We start from the raw sequence: 26167 nt of genomic DNA, 5'->3' as shown, positions 1-26167 counted from the left end.
CATATAAATTATCTTACCGCGCCATGTGCTCTCAATGTCACAAGGCAGCATGCAACCTGGTCATAATGTTTTGGCTCATCAGTGCATTACTGATCTTAGACTCAGATACGGTACTTAGCCGTACATTATATTTCCTCCGATCTCAGCCACACCAGGAATAGGAGTGACGGCAAACTCCAGTTCTGGTTCTCTAGTAAAAAGAGGACTGCTTGAGCCGGTCCAAAAGTTTGTTCCATTCTTTCAGTGGATTTCAGCGTAAATGTGTGAAAGTACACAGTGTACAGTCATGAAGGGTGAAACCATTTTTGCAATAAAATTTTCGTTTTCTATTTAATATTGGAAAAGTAGTTCTTGTAATGACTGTTCGGCTCCGACAACAGACTAAGCTCCGTTATTGATTGGCTGAATCCTAAATATCAATCAGCAGATGATTTCGTGCTTTCCTGTGTTGTGTCCGATTTCTTGGACACTGAGGTGGCTAGTAATAATGCAGTTAATTATTACACTCTGAATAAGTAATGCTGTATTAATTGCAACAAAACTTATCTTTGATAGCCAGGCTCGACTGTAGCTACGACACTGCATACGTGGACTTGCAAAAATGGTTCAAATGGCTCTGAGCACTATGCGACTCAACTGTTGAGGTCATCAGTCGCCTAGAACTTAGAACTAATTAAACCTAACTAACCTAAGGACAGCACACCACACCCAGCCATCACGAGGCAGAGAAAATCCCTGACCCCGCCGGGAATCGAACCCGGGAACCCGGGCGTGGGAAGCGAGAACGCTACCGCACGACCACGAGATGCGGGCGTGGACTTGCAGTTCAGAACATCTCAAATGAGCCACTATTACTGAGTGGCTAACTGATACAAGTTCAGGATGGACATACTTTGGCTTCGCTATGGTCAATAGAAAACACAATTTCGAAGACAATGGTTAACACAGATAGTGCTGGCGCGTAGGCATAGTTAACGGGAGACGGGAGTTTCTTCACTCCCCGTTGTTTCACTTTGGCTGTGCCATGGCGAGTAGGCAGCGAACCGACGTTACTCCGACAAGAATTTTCTGGAACTGGGCAGGATTCGACCCCAAACAGAACTGCCCTCTTGGCCTCTGGCGACGCTGTTTCAGAGCAGAGGCGCGGCGGTGGCGCCTCTGAACTACGGGGGGCACGGCTCCGTCCTAGCATCTCATTGGCGCCCCGTGATACCGCTTTGCTGTGCAGTATCTCTGCGTGGCCGATGCTTCTTGCACCGCTCTCGATACTCGACGACACCGCGTCCTGTTACCACTATGACCATTGTATTTTCAGTGTGTAAACGGAATAGTTCCAAGCATTAACTCAGGATACATTCGTCCACGTTGGGTAGTTAGTGAAACCATGAACTATTAGGTTTTTGGGAAGCCGAAACAGCTAATTATTGGAGACTGCGCCTTCTACCGTAAGTATTATCTACACAGCTTCATAACAGTTTAGAGAGAATGGAAAAACGGCAAACACCCTAACTTGTTCTTGTTGCCATATGGTACTTGATTTGTTGCCATAGCCGGTTTCCCTGATTGACTGAGCCGGCTACAGTCTCGGGCATGGATGTGTGTGATGTCCTTAGGTTAGTTAGGTTTAAGTAGCTCTAAGTTCTAGGGGACTGATGACCTCAGAAGTTAAGTCCCATAGTGCTCAGAGCCATTTGAACCATTTTTGAACCTGATTCACTGACAGTAATCCCGTTTTTCTTGTATCGTTGTGATATCATCGCGAAGACGGCGCGAGTCGCCTCACAAACATTAAATTTCCAGAGGAGTAAGTTTATTCAGCAAGAAGGCGTCGGACCCGATTCACTTGTGCCAAAACACTCGCTCGGTTTCACCAGCAGAATCCCACCCGCCCGCTTGCTTTTCAGTGCAAGCAAATAAGCGACCTTTTTACAGCACCGTCCGCTGCATCCCTTGAGGGCCACAATTCCAAAAAAACTTGATAGCTGTATCATTTTCTAAGGTCGCTTGATCATATCTTAGATAGCTCATTCATAAAGAAATTACTCTTAAACTTTTATAATTTTCACATAAAATGTTTTAAGTAAACCAACATGAAATGTACGTAGCATCATCACCAAGCTAGGCACTTGGAATATGATGCACTCTAAAGATAACAAGTAATTAGTAACTAATTTTTATCGACATTTTCATCGCGGAGGAGACTAAATGAGGTTGGTCACTTACTTGCATTTCGTAACACTGACCTGGGATTAAGGGAATAGTTACTAAAATTGTGTATGGACACAATTTTTGCGGAAGAAAATACGGATGGTGGATGATTGTAAAAAAAAAAAAATGGAATCGCTTTAGCTCTGGAGCAAAAACATTTTACAACTGCGACACACTGAGGAATAAACGAAAACGTATTAAGCGTGACATGACAGAAGCAGGGAGGAGAGAGAAAGAGGGAACGAGGATGGTGTTCAGCATCCGGTCAACGTCCTCACCCACCCATTGCTCTGTTGACTTCAGTAATCGAAGTACTAGAGACATTAGCAAACTTTTCAGTCTACAAGGTACACATGAGTTTACGTGATAAACAGAACTTAGTATGAAGAAATGGAGTCTGAACAATAATAGTTGATTGTTTACTTTTTGATCAATGAAAGCTTTGTTTGGCTGTTCTTCTAGCTGGCAGATTCTGCTGGCTGCGAAATAGTTGGATTGTTGCTTGGAAATGCGAGTATGAGCACTGAAATAATAGAATGAAGTAGGTTACTTTGTTCACGTCAACTTTTTAACGAATGTCAAATGGTTCAAATGGCTCTGAGCACTATGGGACTTAACATCTATGGCCATCAGTCCCCTAGAACTTATAACTACTTAAACCTAACTAACCTAAGGACATCACACAACACCCAGCCATCACGAGGCAGAGAAAATCCCTGACCCCGCCGGGAATCGAACCCGGGAACCCGGGCTTGGGAAGCGAGAACGCTACCGCACGACCACGAGATGCGGGCAAAATGCTTAACGAATGTCAAATCGTTCACTGCACAACGGTCGGAACACTTGTTGATGGTTCAATCCAATCATTTACAAAACGAATTCACAGTGCAGCACCTTATGCCTACTTCCATCTCGCTACCCGACTTTCAGCTACTCGTTGATTATTCTGGCGATATACAAATGTCATAGACAAAGATATGCATATGCATGCTATCGATATATTCGATATTCATTAACCAAATTGATACAGACAATAAATATTTAATAAACTAAAGCATCTTTCAGCAATTTTATCTTTTCAAATAAATTTGGAAATGAATAAGTATGATTATATTACTGCATCGCAAGATTGATAATTTTAAGTATTGTGTATCGTGGTCTTCTATATTTCGCGAAATACGAGGTGTGCTGAGCAGTTCCGTTACAAAAATGGTTCAAATGGCTCTGAGCACTATGGGACTTAATTTCTGAGGTCATCAGTCCCCTAGAACTTAGAACTACTTAAACCTAACTAACCTAAGGACATCACAAACATCCATGCCCGAGGCAGGATTCGAACCCGCGACCGTAGTGGTCGCGCGGTTCCAAACTGAAGCGCGTAGAACCGCTTGGCCTCTTCGGCCGGCTGTTCCGTTACAACATCGAGTCATCAGACAGGGCGAAGTAGTTTTACTGGACGATGTGGAAAGCTTAATCGCGTCATTCGCCCCGATTGCATATCCCGATGGGAATTAGAACACCGCTCCTGAGGAGTAAGAGTTCAATGTATTTAACGAAAGTTAACTTATCGGGGTTAATAGAAACGGAGTGGGGTATCTCCAGACACCTATGACTAGGGCATCATTGCCCCTCACAGAATCGGAGACGTTTCATACTTTTCGTGTGTTTCTTGTCGTAATAAATGAAGTTATCTTGACACTGGGGATTGATTTGAACGTCCTGTTACAAGCGATCTGCTATTTTGCATATTTCTGACTTGTGGATTGGTTCACGTAGATAGTAAAGTTTAAGGCGATTATGAAACAGGACAAATGTAGACATATCTCACATATGTAAAGCTCTGCACAGAGGTTAAAGTAATATTAAATGTTGGACGAAATCTTGTGATTAACCTCCGCATTAAATCACAGACCTTAATAATTCTATACAGACATTGCCACACTTGCCCCATACTGAATGTACGTATACTTTCAGACTGAAACAACCATGGGGTATAGTGCAATACTTGAATGTTTCCTGATGGGACGAACACGAAGTTTTATAGTATGGGGGCAAGTAATAAATATTCTCCGCGCTTGTAGTAAATTCAAATCCATGTATTCACAGTGAGTAGGGGGTATCAGTTTCTCAAATCACATTTGCATTATTCATTTTCCCTGTAGCCTGATGTGAGTCAATTCCATCCACAGAGATATCGGCAGCAAAAGAGAATGAGTTATGGAGCGTCCTGTGCTCGAAAATGCCATTAAGATTGCAACCAAAGGGCAGTTCTCTTTCCTGTGATTAGTTGCCGAGCATAAAATGGCTGAGTCAATCGAACAGATGTACACGTTGTTGCAGCATTTTACTGTCATTCCAGGAACGTGATAACTCAGGGAATTGTTGTATTTTCCGCGACAACTTCAAAGACTTAACGCACTGACGTCAGCGGACAATACCCAGTCGAGCCGCATATATTTTTATCGGTGTTCAGAGCTCTTTGCCGTGTAATTCTCCTTCGCTGTTGTTCAATGTCGCGCTGTGTGGAAAGAGAACAAGGCTCGTGGGACGTTGCCAAGTTTTCTCCACTGGTTGCACAAACGGAAGACACTTACTGGAGCTATCTGATTGTGTGCACCTTAAATGCCTCACGATGCCACTGTAAATATTTTAAAAATTCTTCGGCCGGTTTTTTGTCCCGCCGAGCTAGCAAGAGTAGGAAGCGTGAATGAGATTTGGAAGTCGTGGCGTTGTTCGGAAAGGGTCGCCACCACTTCAAGCGTCTGGAAACTGTCCGTACCAGAGACCACCTGACGGCGTCAACACGGCCCCATTGATCCGAGGATAGACATTCCAACTACTGGAGATAAGCTAATTGCGTCCCCCGTGTCATTTCTTCAAGGTCACCTCCCTGAAGACAGGGAGTGGAACATACTTGATAGTAATAGACCATTCTGATGGGGACATAAAAAGTGAGAGCACCATTGTTGCTTGCGTGAAGAGAAAACTCTTAAGTTTCACCCTCTCCCCTCACGCCCCAAGTTAATTAAATTCATACTCGTAGGTCTAAACGAGCTTGAATGTGGCATAGTCATTCGAAAATCATTTTAGCAGCTGAAACAGTCACTCGTATTGCTGAGGGAAGTCGCTCCAGAACACCATGTGAAGCACTTGGTCTGCTAGCAATCGAAACCACGTGACATTACTTTATCGCTGAATGACCGAGAAAGGTTCAAATGGCTCTGAGCACTATGGGACTTAACTTCTAAGGTCATCAGTCCCCTATAACTTAGAAGTACTTAAACCTAACTAACCTAAGGACATCACACACATCCATGCCCGAGGCAGGATTCGAAGCTGCGACCGTAGCGGTCGCGCGGTTCCAGACTGTAGCGCCTAGAACCGCTCGGCCACCCCGGCCGGCACTGAATGACCGAGTATCCTATTGTCTTCTTATTGCTGGTAACAAATATTCAGATCCACTCTTCGCTGTTTCTTTCCAGCGAACTCCTGAATGAACATTTAGTTGACGGCCGACAGGTGTCTCCTTTGTTCGTACGTATTGTTTGTCATTGTCAGGACACTACAGAGAGAAACGTAGCAAGATTAAGGTTTAATGCACCCCCACGACGAGATGATTAGAGACGGAGCAGAAGCACGGATGGGGTAGAAGGAAAGAACATTGGCAGTGTCCTTTTAAAAGAAACCATCCCGGCATTTGCCTTGCGCTATTTAGGGAAATGACGGAAAAGTTAAATTTCTATAGCTAAGCCGGGAACTGAACCTCTGTGCTCCCTAATGCGAGTACATTTTTGTAACCGTTACTTCACCTGCGTCAGTAGGAAAGTAGTGTGCCAAATAGTAGCTACGGATTCTCAAGCTGTGACAACACATTTTTCTCTGCTGAAAAAAACCGTGACTGTTAATTATGTAGCTTCTTTAACACTGCCTTTCCCAACCAAGCAGTTGCTTACAGCTCTGAAGATAAAAAAGCAAGATAAAACTAGCACGGCAAATTAGTGGGTTTGAGTTTCGAACAAGCGGGCAGAGCTATGCAAAGAAAATGCACAATTCTAATTGAACAGTAAACAGCGGATTATTTTAGCTTCTCCCCGTGTTTCGTGTAGGTGCATTGCATGATTTATTGTTGTCTAGATTTTCACAGAAAATGTGCGAGCCGGAATAAATGGGAAATGAAAGGCTGGTTCGCGTAGTTCTTGGCGAGTCATTGGAACGAGATACAGAATGTAAGGGGACAATTACTGTGATTCGTTTAATGAGCCCCTCATAAACGACTCCAGTGATCGCAGTCTCTGTTATGAATTTACTCCAAATGGCCAGTGGTCTACGCATTATAGAAGACGAGGACTGTGATTAGTGAGCTCTGCGACGCTATCTACGTGGTTGAAATTTATGGTAATTACGCCGTTCCGTTTCTCACGTCTGACATTACACGGTGACAGCCTGCGGAAGCAAGGTGACTGCTGGAGAAGGGAAATAACAGGCATGCTGGTCCAGTCCAATTGAATTCTTTCCTTGACCGCGGGGCTGTCGACTCGTAGCGAGCTAGAACGACGAAACTTGGAACCGTCCACTTGTTTAGTTACTCAGCCAGCGCAGGCTCTATAGCGACGAACGGAACGGCTGTGTTTCACACCAGAGACACAAATTGTATTTCAACGTGTTTCCAACGCTAGTGCACTACTGCCTTTGTTCTTAATGGACGTAGTTGTGCCACAAGAGTTAAATACACTCCGGTCTCCCAGAAGTCAACGAATACAGAGGGTGGTATACTATATTTACCAGAGGAAAAAACAGGTTTTTATTTCCGTCAGAATTGCTCAAATACTGTGTCTAAACAAGCTTCCGTGTTTTTTAGATTTCGAGAGTAAGGCGACTCGTTTCTAAAGAAATGACACCGTGACTGATGAACAAGGTCAGTCGTATTACCCTTTGAAATCCGTGACGTAGTACTGAGGCGATGTATTTGGGTCGAATGTGTAATGCCGGCGACCGGAAGCACTGAATGGAGTATCTGGGCTTATCTCTGTTTGCCAAACGCTGCTGAGTGCGCAATGTTCACAATCTAGTCTTCTGATCGTTTGTTGTTCGTGTAGAACGTCAGCTCTGTGACGGCGCAAGACTTAGTACTGAAGAGTGTCAGCAGCTTTCTGTTTTCATTTTCGTTACTCTGAGGCGTTCAAGGTAATCAGTTGCCCATTGATAGCAAATGTCAAAAAGTGCGGATGGGGAGAGTTATTCTGAAATTACCCAACACTATTTAGTTCTTCTTCAGTACGAAGAATATTCGGTGAATTTCTTCCATAAGGACCAGATTCAATGTGTACTCTCCTGTTTGATCATTTGCGTGGCAGTAGCATCTCTGTTGGAGTGCATCTTTGTTTGCTTCGCTATCGCATGTCCTCCTCAAAGCTTATACTGCTCGATAGAGTGAGGTAGCGACGCCTGTAAGTAGGCTACCATGATCACTCAAAAGGAGATGCGATATCTGGTGACGTAATATGCTGGAACAATCTGGTACAGTAGATACTAATTGTCGTAGCTGTTATTTTGTAAGGCTCATTTATTGCAAGAGGAATGAATGAAAGTAACTGTAACTATAGAGTTTTTATATCTGGCGTAGACAACCAAAACCGTGTACTTACAGCGCTGGCACGGTCCTTCACGGCAGAAGTTTTCTACATGGATCTCCGTTCGCCGATTACGTTTGCTACCATCTACAGACCTGAAGGAAAGTGAAAAGTGGCGGAGACTGAAGAACTGTCCTGACCTGTTCCCAAGACTGCCGCCTAAGCTGTGTAGCCTGAGAGATTATCACAACTTTGGACTGGCCGTAGTCACGTTCAGATTTAACTGAGGGAACTGATGAAAGTCCCACTTCAAAAAATAAAAGGGCGAGAGAGAAATAATAAGTGTAATTGCTCCAGTAGTAGTTTTCGTAGTACGAAGACCATTATGCGGTGAATCAGTAAATATTACTGATTCGTAAAAACGAAAAGCTGCAGTCTCGCCTTTGTTCTGTAATACGTATACTAAATTGCACTTCAGACCCAAACAAGTCGCGAAATGAATGAGATTTTCACTCTGCAGCGGAGTGTGCGCTGATACGAAACTTCCTGGCAGATTAAAACTGGTAGAGCACTTGCCCGCGAAAGGCAAAGGTCCCGAGTTCGAGTCTCGGTCCGGCACACAGTTTTAAACTGCCAGGAAGTTTCAAGTCGCGTAATGATTATCCATAACGCTCCGACAAGCTAAAAGTAGTTAATTTCGTTTTTCACTTCTCTTCACATCTTTCATACGCTTGAATTACATTACTTATTATCTTATGGCAATGTCTTGCTAATGGGGAAGCATTTACGTTGAATACTAACCACTATCAATATTTGTTTCTGCGAATACTTTTTGTTGCGTTATCTGATATTTCTTTTATTTACGAGGTTGGTGTCGCAGAGGTAAGACAATGGACTTGCATTCGGATGGACAGTGCTTCATCTCCGTTTAGATATCCAAATTTACGTTTTCCCTAGTTTCCCTAAATCATTTAAGGCCTTGAAAGGCCCTTGAAGACCCTTGAAAGGGCACAGCCGATTTCCTTCCTCATACTGCCCTATTCTGATGTTGTGTATCATCTCTAATGATGGCTTCCTCGACGGGACGTTAAAACCTACTCTTCCTTATCGCTAAATGTAGAAGATAACCAACATGCTTCTTTTTCGCTGCTTAACGTTGTGTGATCCTTAGTTCTTATACACTATTTATGCTACATCCAATTTCTTTTCTAACTCAAGGAAGTAACTAAACTCGCCGTGTCCGATTGTAGTGTATACTTTCTACCAGGTGCTTTTTGTGCGTCACTTGTTTCCGTTTCGCCATGTACTCAGTAGGTAGCAGCATCTACTTGAAGAAAGTTGTTTATGGCAATGTCAGCGTACCTTCGAGAAATAAAGTTAATTTCTGTTTGTTTTTATTAATTTTGGACCATAATGTATTTAGAATATGCTGTAATATGCTGATACACCCTACGCTATGGAAAAAATGATTGTTCATTTCATCACAACAATACGGCAATATTTTCAATGTGTCATTGGGTCTACAATCACCAACCTATAATTCCACTTTCCAGTGACGCTGTTTTCGTAATTTTTAGGCGTTTGACATTGAGTTTTCTGAATGTTACACTTGTATTTTCTAAATATTGCACTTGTGATATTCTACTCGGGTGTGCAGCCGGATCATAACGTCATCTTGACAATATTTCCGGGGTCCAACTGGCCGCCATCTTCAGATGAAAGTGCTGGTACACGATCTCGCCGGAACTGACTTCTCGGCGCAAGCGGCGGCCCCTATGTGTGCGCGAGAAGGTGCCGTAACTGCCCACTAGCGCAAGTAAACATACTGCGCCGCCAGTGGTGGAAACAGGCGAAATCGAGATATCGCTATCAAAACTTATTCCGGCGATCGAAACACAGATCGTTGTTTTTGAATGTCTGATAACACCGGGTTGCAAGTCTTACATGAAAGGTAACCCTTGTCTCTATTAATAAGATTATCAGATAAAGGAATCTCTATGGATTCTTTTAAAACACAGTCTCAATAGCGAGATGCAGGGGCAACCATTTGTGTCTCGTCATACAGCATTCAACGTCCCTAGGTGAGACAGTGCACCGCCACTGCAGATTTCTCTGATTTAAGCAACCGTGTGTGCCTCTGGTGCTCAACACATCGCTCCTGTATGGTCCGGATTGTCTGACCAATATAAGACTTCCCACAGTGGCAAGGGATCTTATACACACCGGGCTTCCTCAAACCCAAGTCTTCCTTAACAGAGCCAAGAAGCGCTCTAATCTTGGTTGGCGGACGAGAAATACTTTTGATATGATATTTTTTTAGAATTCTTCCTATCTTGCTGCCAGCAAAAGGTAGAAAAGCCAGCGATTTGCTGGTATCTTCTTGTGGTTCAGACGAAGGTCCAAACTGAAAAGCACGACCGATCTGTTTATCTGTATAACCATTCTGCTTGAACACAACCTTAAGATGGTCCAATTCTTGTGTCAAGCTTTCTCCATCTGAAACGGCATAAGCTCTTCTCGCCAACGTCCGCAGGATCCCCGTACGCTGGAACGATGGATGACAGCTAGAAGCATGCAGGTAACGGTCCGTGTGCGTAGGCTTTCGATAAACACTGTGTCCCAATGTCCCATCATCCTTTCTGTACACCAGAACATCCAGAAACGGAAGCTTTCCATCACTTTACACCTCCATTGTAAACTTGATGCTACGATGCAGGGAATTAAAATGATCTAGGAGGCGGTCAGTTCCCTACATCCTAGCATCAAGAAGATGGCGTCCAGCTGGACCGCGGAAATATTGTGTCAAGATGACGTTATGATCCGACTGCACACCCGCGAAGAATATTATCAATTATTACGCCGGGAAAGCCTTCGTAATCATATTGCACTTGTATTTTAGCCATTTTCTAACATAAATTGTGTTGACACTGAACATGTCCTACATTTTGTAGAGTCACACTAGCCTTTTAAATTTAGTACTTTAGCCGTATTTCGTCCCAGAATAATGCATTGACCACCAATATAAACTTCTCATCCGTAAAATGTAAGCTTAGTACTGAGGAGGTTAATCAGTACTCATTTAATTGGATGATTTCTTAACTCATCTGCAGTAAGATGACGAGGCTTGCAGTGGCAGAGGACGATGCGCAGTGCTTAGCGATGACAGCTGTTTCGAGTACTTTGCACGCCGCACAGAACGTTATCAGCCGCGGCTCCCACACGCCAAGTAGCGGCAGCATTCGGCCTCGCCACGCCCTCGATCGTATCACGCTCTCGAGATATACAGCTCGGCTCGAACAGGAGTACGGGAACGTAGCGGCAGCAGCATTGTAGGCTGCCACGCGTCGGAAGGCAGCGGTTACGTGACGCACGAACGAGGTCGCGACGTACGTACAGCACCGCTACGCTTGGCTGGCGGCCTGCCTACGGTGCCGCGCTAGGTCTAAAAGCGAGGAGAGGCGTCGCGACAAAGACGCCGTGGTCGCGAGTTTACAGCTGCTCACGGGGGCAGCATCGATTTCGTTCAACTTTCTCACGACTGTAGTGCGATGTGCCGGGGTTGAGACGTGGCCACGTTACCCAAATTCATTAAAAAATCCGTATTTGTTAGGCTAATACACTCAACCCTCCCCTTTAACTACCACAGTTCCTATCACTCAACAGATAATTTACGGAGCAAATTATGATACGGCGCTGCATGTGGGCAGTTTAAGAATTGCGCCTTCTACTTAATTCCGTTTACGATGATTTGATAGCTGATCTATCTGGCAAAGGGCCCTGATAATAAAGGTGAAATTCGACTACCAAATAATACAAATATTTTGGTATCACAGAGTGATTTATTGCGAGAATTCGTAAAGTATTACCAGGTACAAATATTGAACGGAATATAAATAAGAACAATGTAAATTGGGTAATGAGGTGTTGGCTGAATTCGCGTACAGGAGTGGGATCAAATATCACATTATACAGCCCAGCAAATGTGAATCAGAGTATGCCTTAACACCTCACCCCTGACTAGTACGAACAATATCGATTAAATGAGTACTGATTAACCTTCTCAGTCCTAAGCTTAGATTTTACGAATGAGAAGTTTATATTGGTGGTCAATGCACCCTCCGCCACGCACCGTATGGTGGATTGCGGAGTATGTATGTAGATGTAATGAGAGCCCTTGATACAGATTACACATGCAAACAGTGGCTGTGTATGTCGACGAGGCGACAGCGTAAGCTGGGAGGGCTTAAATTAATTAGACTACTACGCCGGTGCTGCGAATACATTACCTACCTATAAGACTGTCCTCGCGACAACAGCTGGAAGCACAGGGATGATGATGCAGCTACTCTCAGTGGCGGTCCGAGCCCTTGGGTAAAGATACGACTGAAATAGTGCGAGCATGAATGACAAACAAATCCGGTTGTTGTCACAAAGTGGTAACAGACAGGTTCTGCCCGGACTACCTTGACAGTAATACTTCTGATTCTCGCGATGACCTTCACTCTGGTTGACCAGAACTGAAGGACTCTACCGTTCGCTCTGGCGCTCCAGAAGTGAAACACGAGCGATCTCTCTGGCGAACTCCTCTCTTCGCCTTCACACCGAAGATTAGCCTCTTGTCCTCACTGCGCAGGAAAATCTCCAATCTTGCGAGGACACTGAAACACTGAATGTATGAGGTAGTTGTACAGGGTTTTATATTTTGACTTCCGTTTGATTATGCTGTGTTGTTATGTTTGTAGAAGCACTTGAGAAAGAGCAACGCTCGAAATTAGCAGTGCTTAAGCACTATTTTAAAACGCAGCCAGGTGGGACGATGGCATTTTCAGATTAGTCGACGCTTTGGTGTCTACACAGATGTTGAAAACTGACCAAAGACTGATTTTCACTTTTTCCTTTATCGACTAGATTGTGATACGCCGGTATTCTAGTACCAGGGCGCCTAATTCTGTCGCGATTGTCGATTCTTCAGCCAGCCGGGGTGGCCGAGCGGTTCTAGGTGCTACAGTCTACAACCGCGCGACCTCTACGGTCGCAGGTTCGAACCCTGCCTCGGGCATGGATGTGTGTGATGTCCTTAGGTTAGTTAGATTTAAGTAGTTCTCAGTTCTAGGGGACTGATGACCTCAGAAGTTAAGTCCCATAGTGCTCAGAGCCATTTGAACCATTTTTTTCGATTCTTCACAGAGAGATGGTCTACCATTTCGTACTCGTCATTGAGACATGTCTGACCACACTGGAAGCTGCTGCGCCACTGTCGTGTCGTACGACGGTGCAGTGTTTCCGTACACTTTCATCTACTCAGCTCTGACTGTTGCAGAGCAGTTCCCCTACGAATGCAAACGAATCGCCGCACGATCTTGGGATGCGCCGTGCTGTTTCGGCTCCTCTAGCGGAATGCTACGGCACTGTGGTGCGAGGATTTTGAGTGTGTACCAGGACTGAAGAGCTGTATCTGCAAGCGTACAAAAATGTCACGTCACTTTGTTTCCTTTCGATGTGATGATTAGGCGTAAATGTCCCTGTCTGCCCCCCGTGAAGATTACGTTTTTTAAATTCAACAACACATCGCTTTACGGCCTTGAAAATAAATGTGGTGCTATCGTGTTGCTCTCATGACATCACGAGCTTTCTAAATGCAGTGCCGGAATTTCGGGACGACTGCGCGGTTGCTGCTAGCGCAGCGCATAATGGGGAACTCGCAGGGGAGGACACGGCACAGGGTGGGGTCGCCTCAGGTGAGTTCGTCTCTAGCGTTACGCGAGCGCCCCGTGTCGTAACAAGTAATTCACGTTTGCGACACTTGGCTTTCACCGCGACCGGGTGGCGGGTGGAGCGTTACGCAAGCGCGCCGCGGTGCGTCCCATTGTACGGCACACCTCGCCACGCTCTTGGCCTATTCTCGCCGCCTCTGCGGCGCAGCCCTGACAGCTTTCTGCTGCCGTGGCTATAGATTTCTTAATATTCTAGAACTTGTTGCAGAAGTTATGGTGTCTATATCTCGGCGTTTAACGCGACTGAGGTAACTAGACGAGGAGACGCACAGTACCTGAAAACGTCTTCTCACGTTGCTTCCGTTTCTAAGTATACCACCACTTGCAAAGTACGTTAGAAATCAGATTATTAATGTTGCTCACGCAGCATATGTTCGCTTTATCGGGCAACAACAAAGTTATTGACTATGGATGGTATCGTCAGAATGTAAATAATGAAGTCACTGTAAAAAAGTCATTAATTTTGGCACTTACCTTAAATGGATTTCCACGTAGATTTCGTCGAAGTTGTTACGGCTCATCTTGTTGAATCTAGGGTGATTCCACTTTGACTGCTAGAAGGTCCAGATCTGTGTTTTAGCAATATTTGAAGACGTAACAAATGCGTTTTTCAGGCAATTCTTAATGCTCAAACAATCCCAGATCAGAACAATGGTATGGTAGAAATAATTTTTGACTTGGTGTTCACGATCCACATCTTTATTAAACTTCTTGTAAATTCACATATACTTCTTTTTAATTGTCACATCACCAAGAAAACTGTTTTGTATCAATCTTATTATATTTAATTTCCACTTTAACCAAACACGAGACTTGACTGGTCGTCTACAAAGCGAAATAACAACTTAACTTCTGCAAAGTGAAACAAAGCTGCTCTGTGCCCATTCGCGCCAAAACGGTTACAAGTAAGTCAGAGATTATGACAGTCTCACAGAAATGAATACACACTAGGACCATATCACTGTAATATATCGATACATCGGAGTACCCAAATGTGAAAATTGTCACAAAAATATGCCTGTTACTTCGCAGAAAAGTAGTACGATATTACTGGTATCGAGAACTGGGGTTGGAGTGCCGTAATGGTCACGTAAATAAAGAACCATTACACGTTGTAGTGCAAAAGGAGGAGTCAGCAGCGAAACTTTTCACGACTGAAAATTGTTGAGGTGTAGACAGACTCGTTGATACGCAGGGTGTAACCGGTATAAGTCCAGATATTTTTATGTGTAGTACTTTAATATGTACGCACATCAGTGTATTGGTCCTTTTTGCCCTGCGTCGGACCCTCTTCCCACAAACACTTCACAGGCTTTACGACCCGATGTCTTCACGATCGTAACTGCACCAATAAGTGGACTTCGCCTGTCAGTATAGGCTAACCACTGTGCATCCGCGCTTCCACACTTCAGCACCTGACCTGCTACCTAATGGAAAATAAACATTAATGGCTTGCCTATTGCCACGTGTACTTGGAGGGGCTAACCAACCTAAAAACACACTACTCCTAACAGCTATAATTATGGTATGTAAATGAAGAAAATCCTGATATAATGTTGTTCAGTGCTCCTTCATCTGTACCCGTCGCAATATCTGCACGCACACCCGTTGCACCCTATATAGCTGCTGCATTGGGGTAGAGTGATATAGTTGCACGTGTCTAACATGTCACAGATTAGGCCTTGTGGCTCTGGAACCGACTGAATGTAAAGCGGAAACCACTAAACAAAGTTGTTGTGCTTAAAAAATAATAAAAGTGAAATAAATAGCACTTACCTTTCGTCGTGAAAATACTTGCATTTCAATTAGGGCTCTAGTTGAATTCTTGCTTCGTTCTCCTCCAGTGAGCTAGCCCGCCGCTTCTAGAGATTTCGCAGCCGACTGAATGCTATAACATACTTCCTAAAGAAAAGAAAGATGCCTCGAGTACACTTACAATGGGAGCGCGGTACTTCGACAGTCACCGTTCGCTAGCGTCACATTTTTGACGAAACTAGTCACATCCCTTTTCTTATTCTTCTTCTTCCGCTTTATCTTCTCACGGTATTACAATCCTGCGTGGGTTCTCAGCCCCTTCAACAAGTTTTCTGCGCTTTGCCCTCTCCAGCGCGGTTCTCCGCCATCCGCTGACTGTGAGAGATTTTATATCTTCTTCCGCATCGGCTGTTCATCACTTTCTTGGCCTTCCTTCCGGTCTTCTTCCAGTTGGCCGCGATTCAAAAACCTTTTTATTCGTTCTTCCAGTATTCATCTTGAGGACATGTCTAAACCAAGCTTTTCTCCTACTTCTAATTAATCTTACACTATCAGCCCATTCCCTTATATATGGCATCAGTTTTAAAGTGATTTCAAAATCTGACAGACATGTTGGTCTCTCAACTGATGATAAAACTAATTTCGGAGATGTTGTACAAAAGGGTGACGTAATAGGTGACACGTTATTGCTGCGTGTGCTAAATACTGAACATGTCAATAACGCGAACAGTACAAGGCAAACAATTGTGGCAACAGGTAAGGAACACATTTAAAGTTTATCAACAACTTTAGATGTCGTAACTACCTAGAGACGACAGCGTTAGCACAAGACTGGATAACACGGAGGATACCATCAAGCCACTGAAAACACTAACGACTAATGAAAATAATAAGCCGGCCGTTGTGGCCGAGCGGTTCTAGGCGCTTCAGTCCGGGACCGTGCTGCTGCTACGGTCGCAGGTTCGAATTCTGCCTTGGGCATGGATGTGTGTGTGATGTCCTTAGGTTAGTTAGGTTTAAGCAGTTCTAAGTCTAGGGGACTGATGACCTCAGATGGTAAGTCCCATAGTGCTTAGAGCGATTTGAACTATTTTTTTTTAAATAATAAAATATAACGTTTCCGTTTCAGTTCCCTTTGACGTCAACCGTCGTCTGGTTTATACACCCCTCGCTTTCAACAGGACATCCGAGGACAAGTGATTCGGTTCAGCTTGCGAACGCCAGCAACTACAATTCTTTCATAGATATTGTCCTAAATGCTGTCACGCTAATGTTAAGGTGGTGATATTGCTTGTTGGTTTTGGCGCCCAACGCGCGGCTCGCCGCCTCGTGAACACACTAGAGAGTGAGTATAGGAATGCGCAGAGAGCAAGGCCTGCCCTGTTGTGACGTAAGCAACACGGCGGCCGGCATATCTTATTAATCTGGCCGGCGCTCCGGAAAGGTTTCTTCAATGTTTCAGATTGTTACGTAAAGGCGTTTAGGCAACCGCCGCTTATCGGCTCGTGATGCAAGAGGGCTTCGCTTTTCCGTGAGGGAGGAACAGTGGTGGCAACTGTGCGTAGAAAACTGGCGGCGTGCCAACGGCGCAGCGCTGCCGAGTATTCACTGCAGTCTACTGTATACTGCACCGCGGCGGCGGCGGCGGTTCGTGTGACCCGCGTATCGGCCCGGCCGCGCTGGCACGTGATGTTTTCAGGACCACCCATTAGCGGGTAATCGGTGAGCCATTAAAACATTGTTGCATAATGCTTCAAAACAGAAGATATGACGCCGCTACAGACACGTCCTTGTTGTCTCTCAATAATACGCTACTGTATAGACGCAAAAAACAGCCTGATGTTGTTTTTCGCTCTACAGTACACTTCATCCACGCTCTAGCCTTTTGTGTGCGTCTCTTGAAACCAATCGCGAGTACAATCGGTGAACGCTGTCCAGTTGGTCCTGTGATTTGTTTCTTTGGCACAACTTTGAGTATTCACAAAACGAACCCAAGTCAGACGGTTCCTTCCTTATACTTCGATTTGCAATCTGGCGGAGAGCTGTCATACGTCAGAGCAAATCGACCCGTAGGGCCTTGCTGGAAAAGAACTGTGCGGTCAGGAACAACCTTCGGGCAGATGACTCCTGTAGTCAAACGCAGGTACGACCACCATTTGCCCGCATATGATTTATTTAATGGAACATATGCAGAAGCGAATACTAAACAGCAGTACCTGTGTTATTAAGAAGTGCGGTACAGTCTTCCTTGGGACATTGCATCGTACTTTTTAATAACAGAGGCTCTGCTATTTAGTATTTATTCGCCAATACCCGACGCTCGACTCACCATAAATATGTCCTTCCTGGACGGGAATATACGTAACCTACGAGTGCAGGTTGTGACCCAAGGACGGCGACATATGGACATTTAGGTCTGGCCGTGATTCATGCACCGATTGCCGAAGCTGTCAAGGTGACGTCTCGCGTAAAGCGGGAAACCCGTGTTACAGTTCCGGTCCGGCACAAATTTCTAACGTCGTCATTCTAATACAAAGCCGAAGGTGGTTCATACCGCAACTGCGAATACAGTTCCTGTATGTAGAAGCCCTGCTAACTTCGTCACATTGTACACTTCATTTTAAAACTACGTATTTATGAAAATAATTCGCCAATGCTGATATTAGTTGCTTCGCTGTTGCCCCCTTGGTCCAGAGTCGCAACTGTTGTTCACCATATTGTTTGCTTATTTATCGTATGGTTTTTAAGCACAGTAACAAGTAAAATTCAAAGCATAATACGCGTAATTTACAAACAGACATTTAAATTATTTATACAATCAATCTCGTTGCTCGTTGCTATCAGGAAATCGTAGAAAGTTCCACGGTACATTTTTTGACAATGTGCCGATCGATATGTCTACTTGCAACACAGTCGTATTTTGGAGATGGAGTCTTACCCTCATCTATGAAAAGATACCGCGCTTCTGCCATGATTGGTCCGTATTCTGTTAATCGTTGCCCATGTTGTGCGCGATTGGTCAGATGCAGGTGGTTTCTTTCCTATGCAGGGCAAGTTGTGCCAATGTGGAAAGGGCAAACCTGTCCAGTCTCTTTCCCATCGCTCTGAGTTAAAGATAGGCGTGTGCAGTTCCATGGCTAGTTTTGTTAATAGAAGTTGGTTTCTTTTAGGATAATCGCGTCTTGACGGATAGGGAGTTGCGGGTTGCGTTGTATGCGTTTCTCGTGGTGAAGAGCTGCTTTTCGTCGAAGTCGACGGGCGGAATGTGGTTCAGTGTGGGCGGCCATTCGAGAAATGCTAATCTTCTGTACCACTGATAATTCTCAGCTGTGCGTCGAGTATCATCTGCGTGCGCTATTGAGCTGTAAATAAGCACCACATTCTGCAGTAGAGTAGACGACTCAAAGTGCGAAAGTGCGCAGAGTTTCAGCATCGGAGCTTTGGTAGGATATTGTTCCTAATTGGCATCTTCGGTGCGGTGTTTGCCAGATGCTTCTTGGAGGACAGCGTCGAGTCCAGAGTAACTACTGATGTTTTGCGTGCTGATTACGATGAAGTAGTCTGTCACCAAAATGGATTTACAGTTGTCTATTCGCCGCTCTGTTGCGCATATTAAAGCAAGCCATCTCGGTGGGGTTTGCTTTCAGTCTCCATTTCCGAAAGCATGTTCCCATTATCGCCAGATCGGATGTTAAGAAGGCTTCTATTTCTTTAAAATTACAATGTGCAACGTCAGGTTGCTTCCACCTGGTGCACCCCGAGTAATGCTAAATAGCTGATACTGGCTGCCAAACAATTTTCGGGTCTCCTTGCTGAAGCACGTGATATCTGACACAGCGTTGGTCATTGGCGATGAGGACCGCAAAATACTGGAAATAGTTTGACGTGAAAATGATTGTAAGTTTTAGAAAGACTCCAAGATAGAACACTAAACACTCCAGATCGACAGAGTTCCATACTGTTCCTGATGTTATTCCTGTTTCATTTAAGAGACTGAAATGCTACATCTGCTTTCATTTGTTTCTGTGATGTGTTACGAAGACAGAGAAGGGGAACCAGCCGAAACACGTTTGGGAAACCAACTGACAACCACAATCACGCTGAATAGTATCTGCTCGGGCTTCCAGCCGCATCAAGTGGTTATACAGGGTGGCCCAGGAGGAATGATAGACGTTCAGGGATATGAAGGAGCGATCATTCGAAGTAAAAAGTCCAGTAAACAAGGGCTCTATAATGCATGCCTTAAGAGCTATGAGCACTTCTTCATCTTCGATCCTATGAAATAAAATCTCTGCTCTTTGCTTTTCGTATTTTGGAAGGAGGTAGTACGCATCAAATAAAAAGAACTAGTAAATATGGGCTCTAAAATGTATATCTTGAGAGCTGTGAGGACTTGTTCAGTAAAAGAAAAGCGCTTCTCACTGACAAAGATGAGCAAGCACTCATAGCTCTTAAGGTTCTGCACTATGGAGCCCATGCTTACAGGATACTTGTTCTTGTTTTGGTCTATATTACCTCGTCCCAAAATATGGGAAGCGAAGAACTTGCAGTAGATGAGACTTGTTTCACAGTATCAAATATGAAGTTCACATGGCCTTTGTCCAGTCGTAACCGACTGTCAGTTACTACACGACATTGGTCGAAAAGCACTCGGCCAAAAGCCGCTTGATTGTACTGGAACGCTGAGAACATGTCATTCAGTCACATCGACGCAAGACCATACATTCGTAGATAGACTGGTTAGTCTACGTTAACTGTTGTGGTTAATTCGACGAGTGGGTTCGATACAGGTTTCACCCAACATTACTACGCACCTGAAAGCGTAATCTCTTTTGCTTTACATGACGAATACTAATTCTCTCGCAGAGACAGGCCTTGGACACACAAGTTTCGTTATGCAGCAATGCTTACCGTAATCGCTGATCTTAAAGTGTTCTGTCAAGTTTCTAATTTGGTTGGGCGCGCTATAAACTGGTTATACGAGCGTAGTGAACAGACGACATGTATAACTGAGCGGTGTAATGAGTGTGTTTCTTTGACACGGTTACGACCAGCCACCCGTCTCTAACTGAGAAATGCAATTTATCGCTTTACTAACAACTTCTGCAAAGACATAACATAGTCTTTATTAAAGTCACTTTATACGTCTCAGTTATAGGATTGGCTTACTGTAAATGAATCATTCGTTTTGAAAGCTATACATTTCCCGAAGTATTACATTTATAAATGTGAATGATGCATGAATAGAACGGTAAAGTCTCCAAGTTTGCGTTTTGCCCTGTACAAATTTCCTGTGTGCTTTCCTCGAGTCACACAAGGATCCAAGCGATAGTCAAGTTCGTTCCATGCCTTATGTAACAGCATCCTAGCAATGATCATCGCAGTAGCATTATGTCTTCTGTGAGCTGTTTCAGTGTTATTGACAGTGACGGTCCGTAAACAGGTCCTTAATGTACACCCAAAGGAAAAAGTTACAAGGCGTTAGGTCAGGCAACCCGGGGGCCAAGGGAACAGGGCCACATAATCTTCACCACTACGGCGAAACCAGCCATGCAGAAGTTCGTCGTTTAGGTGGCGACGAACATCCATGTTCCCATGAGAGGGTGCCCCGTCTTGTTGGAAGATTAAGTTCTCGGTATCAGCAGGCAGTTATAGAAACAACCACAACTGGAACACATCAAGGCTAGAAGTACCCGTGACAGTCTTCTCACTGAAGGAAAACGGTCCATATAGCTTCGTCTTTGACATTCAGAAAACATTCACCCTCGGTGAATATCGTTCATGCGCCACAGTTTAGTGAGGATTTTCAGTGCTTCACATTAACACTGCGGCGAATAACCTTTCCACATAAACGGAATGTCTCGTATATTCCAACATACAAAACTCTTTTTCTTGCTTTGCTGCCATTTTGTCAAGATACAGCATTCGTAACGCCGATTGGTGGGCACAGTACAAACTCGATGAGTTTACGGTTCTCTTCATGACTCAATCCATTTGTCCATGTAATACGTTGAAAAACGTAGAACCTTGAAAACGAATGAATCTTTTATAGTAGTTCTGTACACTTCTCATTACTGAAGCGAAACAGGAGAAATCTGCTCTCCAGTCGAGCTGTTGAACTTATCTTCACCAGCGAAGTCGAGGTTTTCATGTACGAAATTTAAACTGATGTACTATTTGAAGCTTGACTCGAGAAGCGCGCGATAACCGTGACGCGTTAATTCTACTGTCGATTGATACTAACGTTGTTTGTCTCGTGAAGTGTAAAACTGTACACGTTTTGTGTTTAGTCAGCTACTGCACCTTGTATCTGTGAAATACTACGGCTGGATACTGGTATACCTTGAACAGATACCGACGGCATCAAAGTATCAGGTTACAGCTAACGTTATTCACCCTGCGATTAATACCCCGGAAACTGGGAGGTCCTCTCTGCACTTATATAACAACCATTGCCACTCTAGTCAAGTTCCGGCTTCTCCGTACTTGAGCAATACATAGGGAGCAGTATGTGGAATTTGGGTCTATGACGGGAATGTTAGCCAAAGGAGAAGGCGTGGTATCGAAAGATATGACTTAATCCTTACCCGGAATTAGTTGCGAGGTGCCCAACCCTTCCTTTCACCTTTCTCGGTTCACGAGTGAAACCGGCCGAGGAAGGTTGAAACAGGAATCCCAGTGTCACCAAGAGCACGGTCATGTGCACTTGGAGAATCAAAATCAAACAAAAAACGAAAACGGGGAGATCGAGTAAAACTTGCTCACGGTGAAAAAGTGCGCGATTTAAAGAGGTAATTTTTGTCCTACAAATGTTTCGTTGCGCCCGGCAATGAGTGCAGTGTTCGCGGTGTGGCGGCTGAACAGCTGCTAGAAAGCCGAGGCGGGGTGGGGCGGCAGGCCAGGTCCCCAATTTCGCACGCGGTTTTCCTGTTGCTTACGTAAGGGCCGAGGCCCGCGCGCCAATGTCTCGCCTCCGTACGCCTGTAAGGCCGGCGCCTGGCACAGCGGCAAACCGCGGCACGCAGCAACGACCAGGACCGCCGCCACATCAGCGCCACTTTGTGCTGTCGCCGCTGCCCGGACCCCAGACTTCGCGTCATCAGCTTGCAGGCAGAAAACCTCTCGTTTTGACAAACCGTTTAGTGAGAATAGCATTGCTTTTTACAAATAAGGCAACACTATAGACTGTTAATGCTTAATAGAACAGTAGCGACATTTTTCCACATTGGATTTCAGAAGAGTTGCTGTACTGCGAATGCCATTTACACGTTCACTCATCATATTTTACAAACAATTAAATAACAAAATAGCGCCGATTGGTATTTTCTGCTACCTTCTAAAGCGTCCGACCGTGAATCACGGCATTTTCCTAGATAAACTGTGGATTTCTGGAACTGATAGTGTAGCCAACTAATGGTTCTCATATATAACCAAAAGAATACAGGAAGTTGTACTTCGTAATTCGACCAATGTAATGAGGAGAGTATTCTGACGGGGAAAAATCACGTGAGGGAGTTCCCCAAGCCTTAATCGTAGGTCGGCTGTCGTTCCTCGTACACAGGGTGTTCAGAAATTCCCGTTACAAACTCCTAAGAGTTGTAGAGAGGAGTGACTACATAATATTTTGAATGGAAACCCGTGTCCGGAAACGTACCGTTTCCGTTCTACGTCGGTTTCAATTCAGATGTTTAACTCGTCCACTTCTGCCTGAGGAATTGAATTAAGCGTGACGTAGTTCAATTATTAGGTAACAGTCCGAAAAGAAACATAACGAAATATCCATTTATCACTTAAGCACATCGAACTGCTGTTGTATTGCATCAGTACTGTTCTGTACGTACAGTATGCTGGGTTATTGTTTGTTTTGGAATCATGTTAGCACGTAGCGTTTAAGTGTTAATACGAATGGATATTTCCTTTCGTTTCCTTTCGAAATTATTTGATAACTGTTGCGCCACGCCTAATTCAGTTCTTCAAGCAGAAGTGGACGAGCTAAACATATGAGTTGAAACCGTCTTAGAACGGAAACGGCGTGCTTCCGGACATGGGTTTCTGTTCAAAATGTTATGCAATTACTCCACTCTACAAGCCCTAGAAATTTTTAACGGGAATTTCCGAGCACCCTATATGTAAATAATCTTCCATCTAATGTAAAATAAGCAAAGTTACTTCTTTTTGCTTATCGTAATCAATCCAAGCATACACACAGCAACAGAAGAATTGGTAAACTACGTTCTTAACTGTGTCATTGACTGGTTTACTGCGAATATATATAGTCTGTTCTTTTACATATGTTCGAACGAATCATACAGCCTTAAATACATATGACTAAAAGGAAACACAAGCAAAGGCTGCTAGTGAGCAGGTGAGCAGTGAAATAAATCAGTTTTCAACTTTCCACATTGATTTATCTTCGATTCATTTCTGCGAATGATTTCACTTTCAATTTCAATTTTTAAAAGAAACAACGCAGTCAGTTCTGCATATCTAGTGGTACTACACCAATGACGAGTGGAACACATGGCGAGGAAGTAATAAATAGGGTGGAAACTTAAAAATTCTTAGCCGGCCGGAGTGGCCGAGCGGTTCTAGGCGCTACAGTCTGGAACCGCGCGACCGATACGGTCGCAGGTTCGAATCCTGCCTCGGGCATGGATGTGTGTGATGTCCTTAGGTTAGTTAGGTTCAAGTAGTTCTAAGTTCTAGGGGACTGATGACCTCAGACGTTAAGTCCCATAGTGCTCAGAGCCATTTTTTTTTTTTTTTAATTTCTTAGCTATCCATACTGATGAGAATTTAAACTGGAAAACCACATTTGAAAATCGTAAAACAACTTAGGTCAGCCACATTTGCACTTAGAATCATTGCAGAGCTTGGGTCATCTTTAAGAAAAAAAAGTGTTCATTGCTCAAAAGCGTTCTGTAAGACAAATATATGGTGCTGACTCACGATCATCCTTCAGAGCATCTCTTCACAGTGATATCCGTTTCCACGCTGTACCAATTTATGATTTTAGGCAAAGCTTATTTGTAACAGTCACGTGAATGTGGCTATACTTTTACGATAACGTCACAGGCAAAACAAATACTGCTCGTAAACGTGTACAGACGCGATCTGTCCGTTATGGGCTCAACCACTGTTTACGCATTATTAGTTTCGTATTTATTAGCGATTCAAATCCGATGGTATTTTGTCACAAAAGAACGTTCGACCGGCTAGCGTATGTGTTTTCGCGTCAATAACTGAAATAAAATTTCTAATAAAAATTTCTAATAAAAAAAAAGTATGTCAACCACGGACTCGCTTCTAAAATTCTCCTTCGAAAATGATGAAGGGGCCATGAAATACGAGCGAAAGTAGTTGTCTGTGAATGAATATAAATTTCCGCAGTTTTTGGTGGTTCCATAGTGGCATTCTTTGAATGTATTGATGCTATACAGCACTGCATACAGAAAATTTGTGGGCAATGTTATTGTGCTATTCTTTAGGACTATTAATCTGTGTGGAAACAGTCCCTACGCATGGTATGGTTACGCATTCATCGCCCGAGATACCCTGGGAGCGATAAAATGAGCATTGCAACATCTCTACAAGTGTCTGTGAATGGCAAGCGCAGTAAGTATTACTCGGACCCGGAAATGCTAGGCGTTATTAATACCTGTCGGACAATTTGGATCGCCGCGTTAGTCTTCTGCCACCCACACTGGTGGAAACACTGCAGACACAATTGGAAACCTATTGTCACATTGCTGAAGTCGACTCACTTGCAGCTCATCTAACAGCTGTGCGAGTGCGCCGCAATGGGCTGTTAACGCTGAACACCGGCTGGTTGCCATAGCAATGGGACTCTGCACCGGCTGCGCCGGTTAACAAGAGGAGGGGAGAATTGCAGCCAATCGGGCATGCGCGTAGCGGCTGCCGGGAAGGGACGGGAGCAGCCAGGGACCTTGGGAACTGAGCCGCCTTACGTCATTTCGCGCCTGCGCTGCGCTCGAGCTTTCTCCGCGGGACGTCCGGGTCGTAGACCGCCGCCCGCCTGCCCCTGTAGCAAGTGGCGGCTGGCGATCACCCACCGGCCCACCTGTTGTTACGGGGATGTTTCAGACTCCGTTAAGCCGGTATTACACGCCACACCTGTCCTATATAAGTCTGCACCAGTGCCCCGAGTACAAGTCTGGAACAGCCGACTTTTTCGTCAGCCGTATTACACAACACACTTAATTTTTAAGTCTGCACCAGTACCACACCACACCACAGCCTTACTTGCGTCGGTTATGTCGCTGAGTGTGAAAGTTGATACTTTTATTAAATTGCTATTTGCTGCTATTGAAACTTCTGAAAGGTCTAGCTGCGTATTTATTATTCAGTTATTGTTATCTTGTGCAGCTGTAATGAAATTGTTATGATTATGCAGAATAGGCTAGAGTGTTCGTTTTATGTCATGCTGGTACAAGCAAATGATTATGTTTACGTTAGTCAGCATGTTCTGCATAGAGGATGCAATTATTTGTGCAGCATTTGTCATGATAGTAGCAGCCATAGTTGTTAGGAGACGCCGCAACGCCAGGAGTAGGACTTGGGTCCGGTCCTGACTGGGAAGAAGAGGTGAAGGCAGAGACATACACTCTCTGTTTATGAAGGACTTAAGGCCCGAAGAACCACAGGAATTCAGGGACCGACTTGTCGATCGTACATGGCGGGATCCGCGCAAGTGCCAGCAATAATGAGGGAAGCTATTTCACAATAGTGCTACAGCAAAGACGCAAAACGGCTTTTACGGTCCTCACTGGTCACGGCCGGTACAACTGCTCTGACTCTTGTGGCTGTTCTGTACACATATCGAAAGTAATATTATATGCA

General features: G+C 44.4%; 1 protein-coding gene across 1 annotated transcript in view; it reads left to right on the top strand.

Moving 5' to 3' along the window:
* LOC126429858 (LON peptidase N-terminal domain and RING finger protein 3) overlaps positions 1 to 26167 on the top strand; it is a 198451-nt gene that overhangs the window by 119737 nt on the left and 52547 nt on the right. The window lies entirely within an intron of this gene.

Source organism: Schistocerca serialis, chromosome 1 (genome assembly GCF_023864345.2).
Source record: "Schistocerca serialis cubense isolate TAMUIC-IGC-003099 chromosome 1, iqSchSeri2.2, whole genome shotgun sequence".
Lineage (NCBI taxonomy): Eukaryota > Metazoa > Arthropoda > Insecta > Orthoptera > Acrididae > Schistocerca > Schistocerca serialis.
This window is presented reverse-complemented; position numbering and strand designations above follow the sequence as displayed.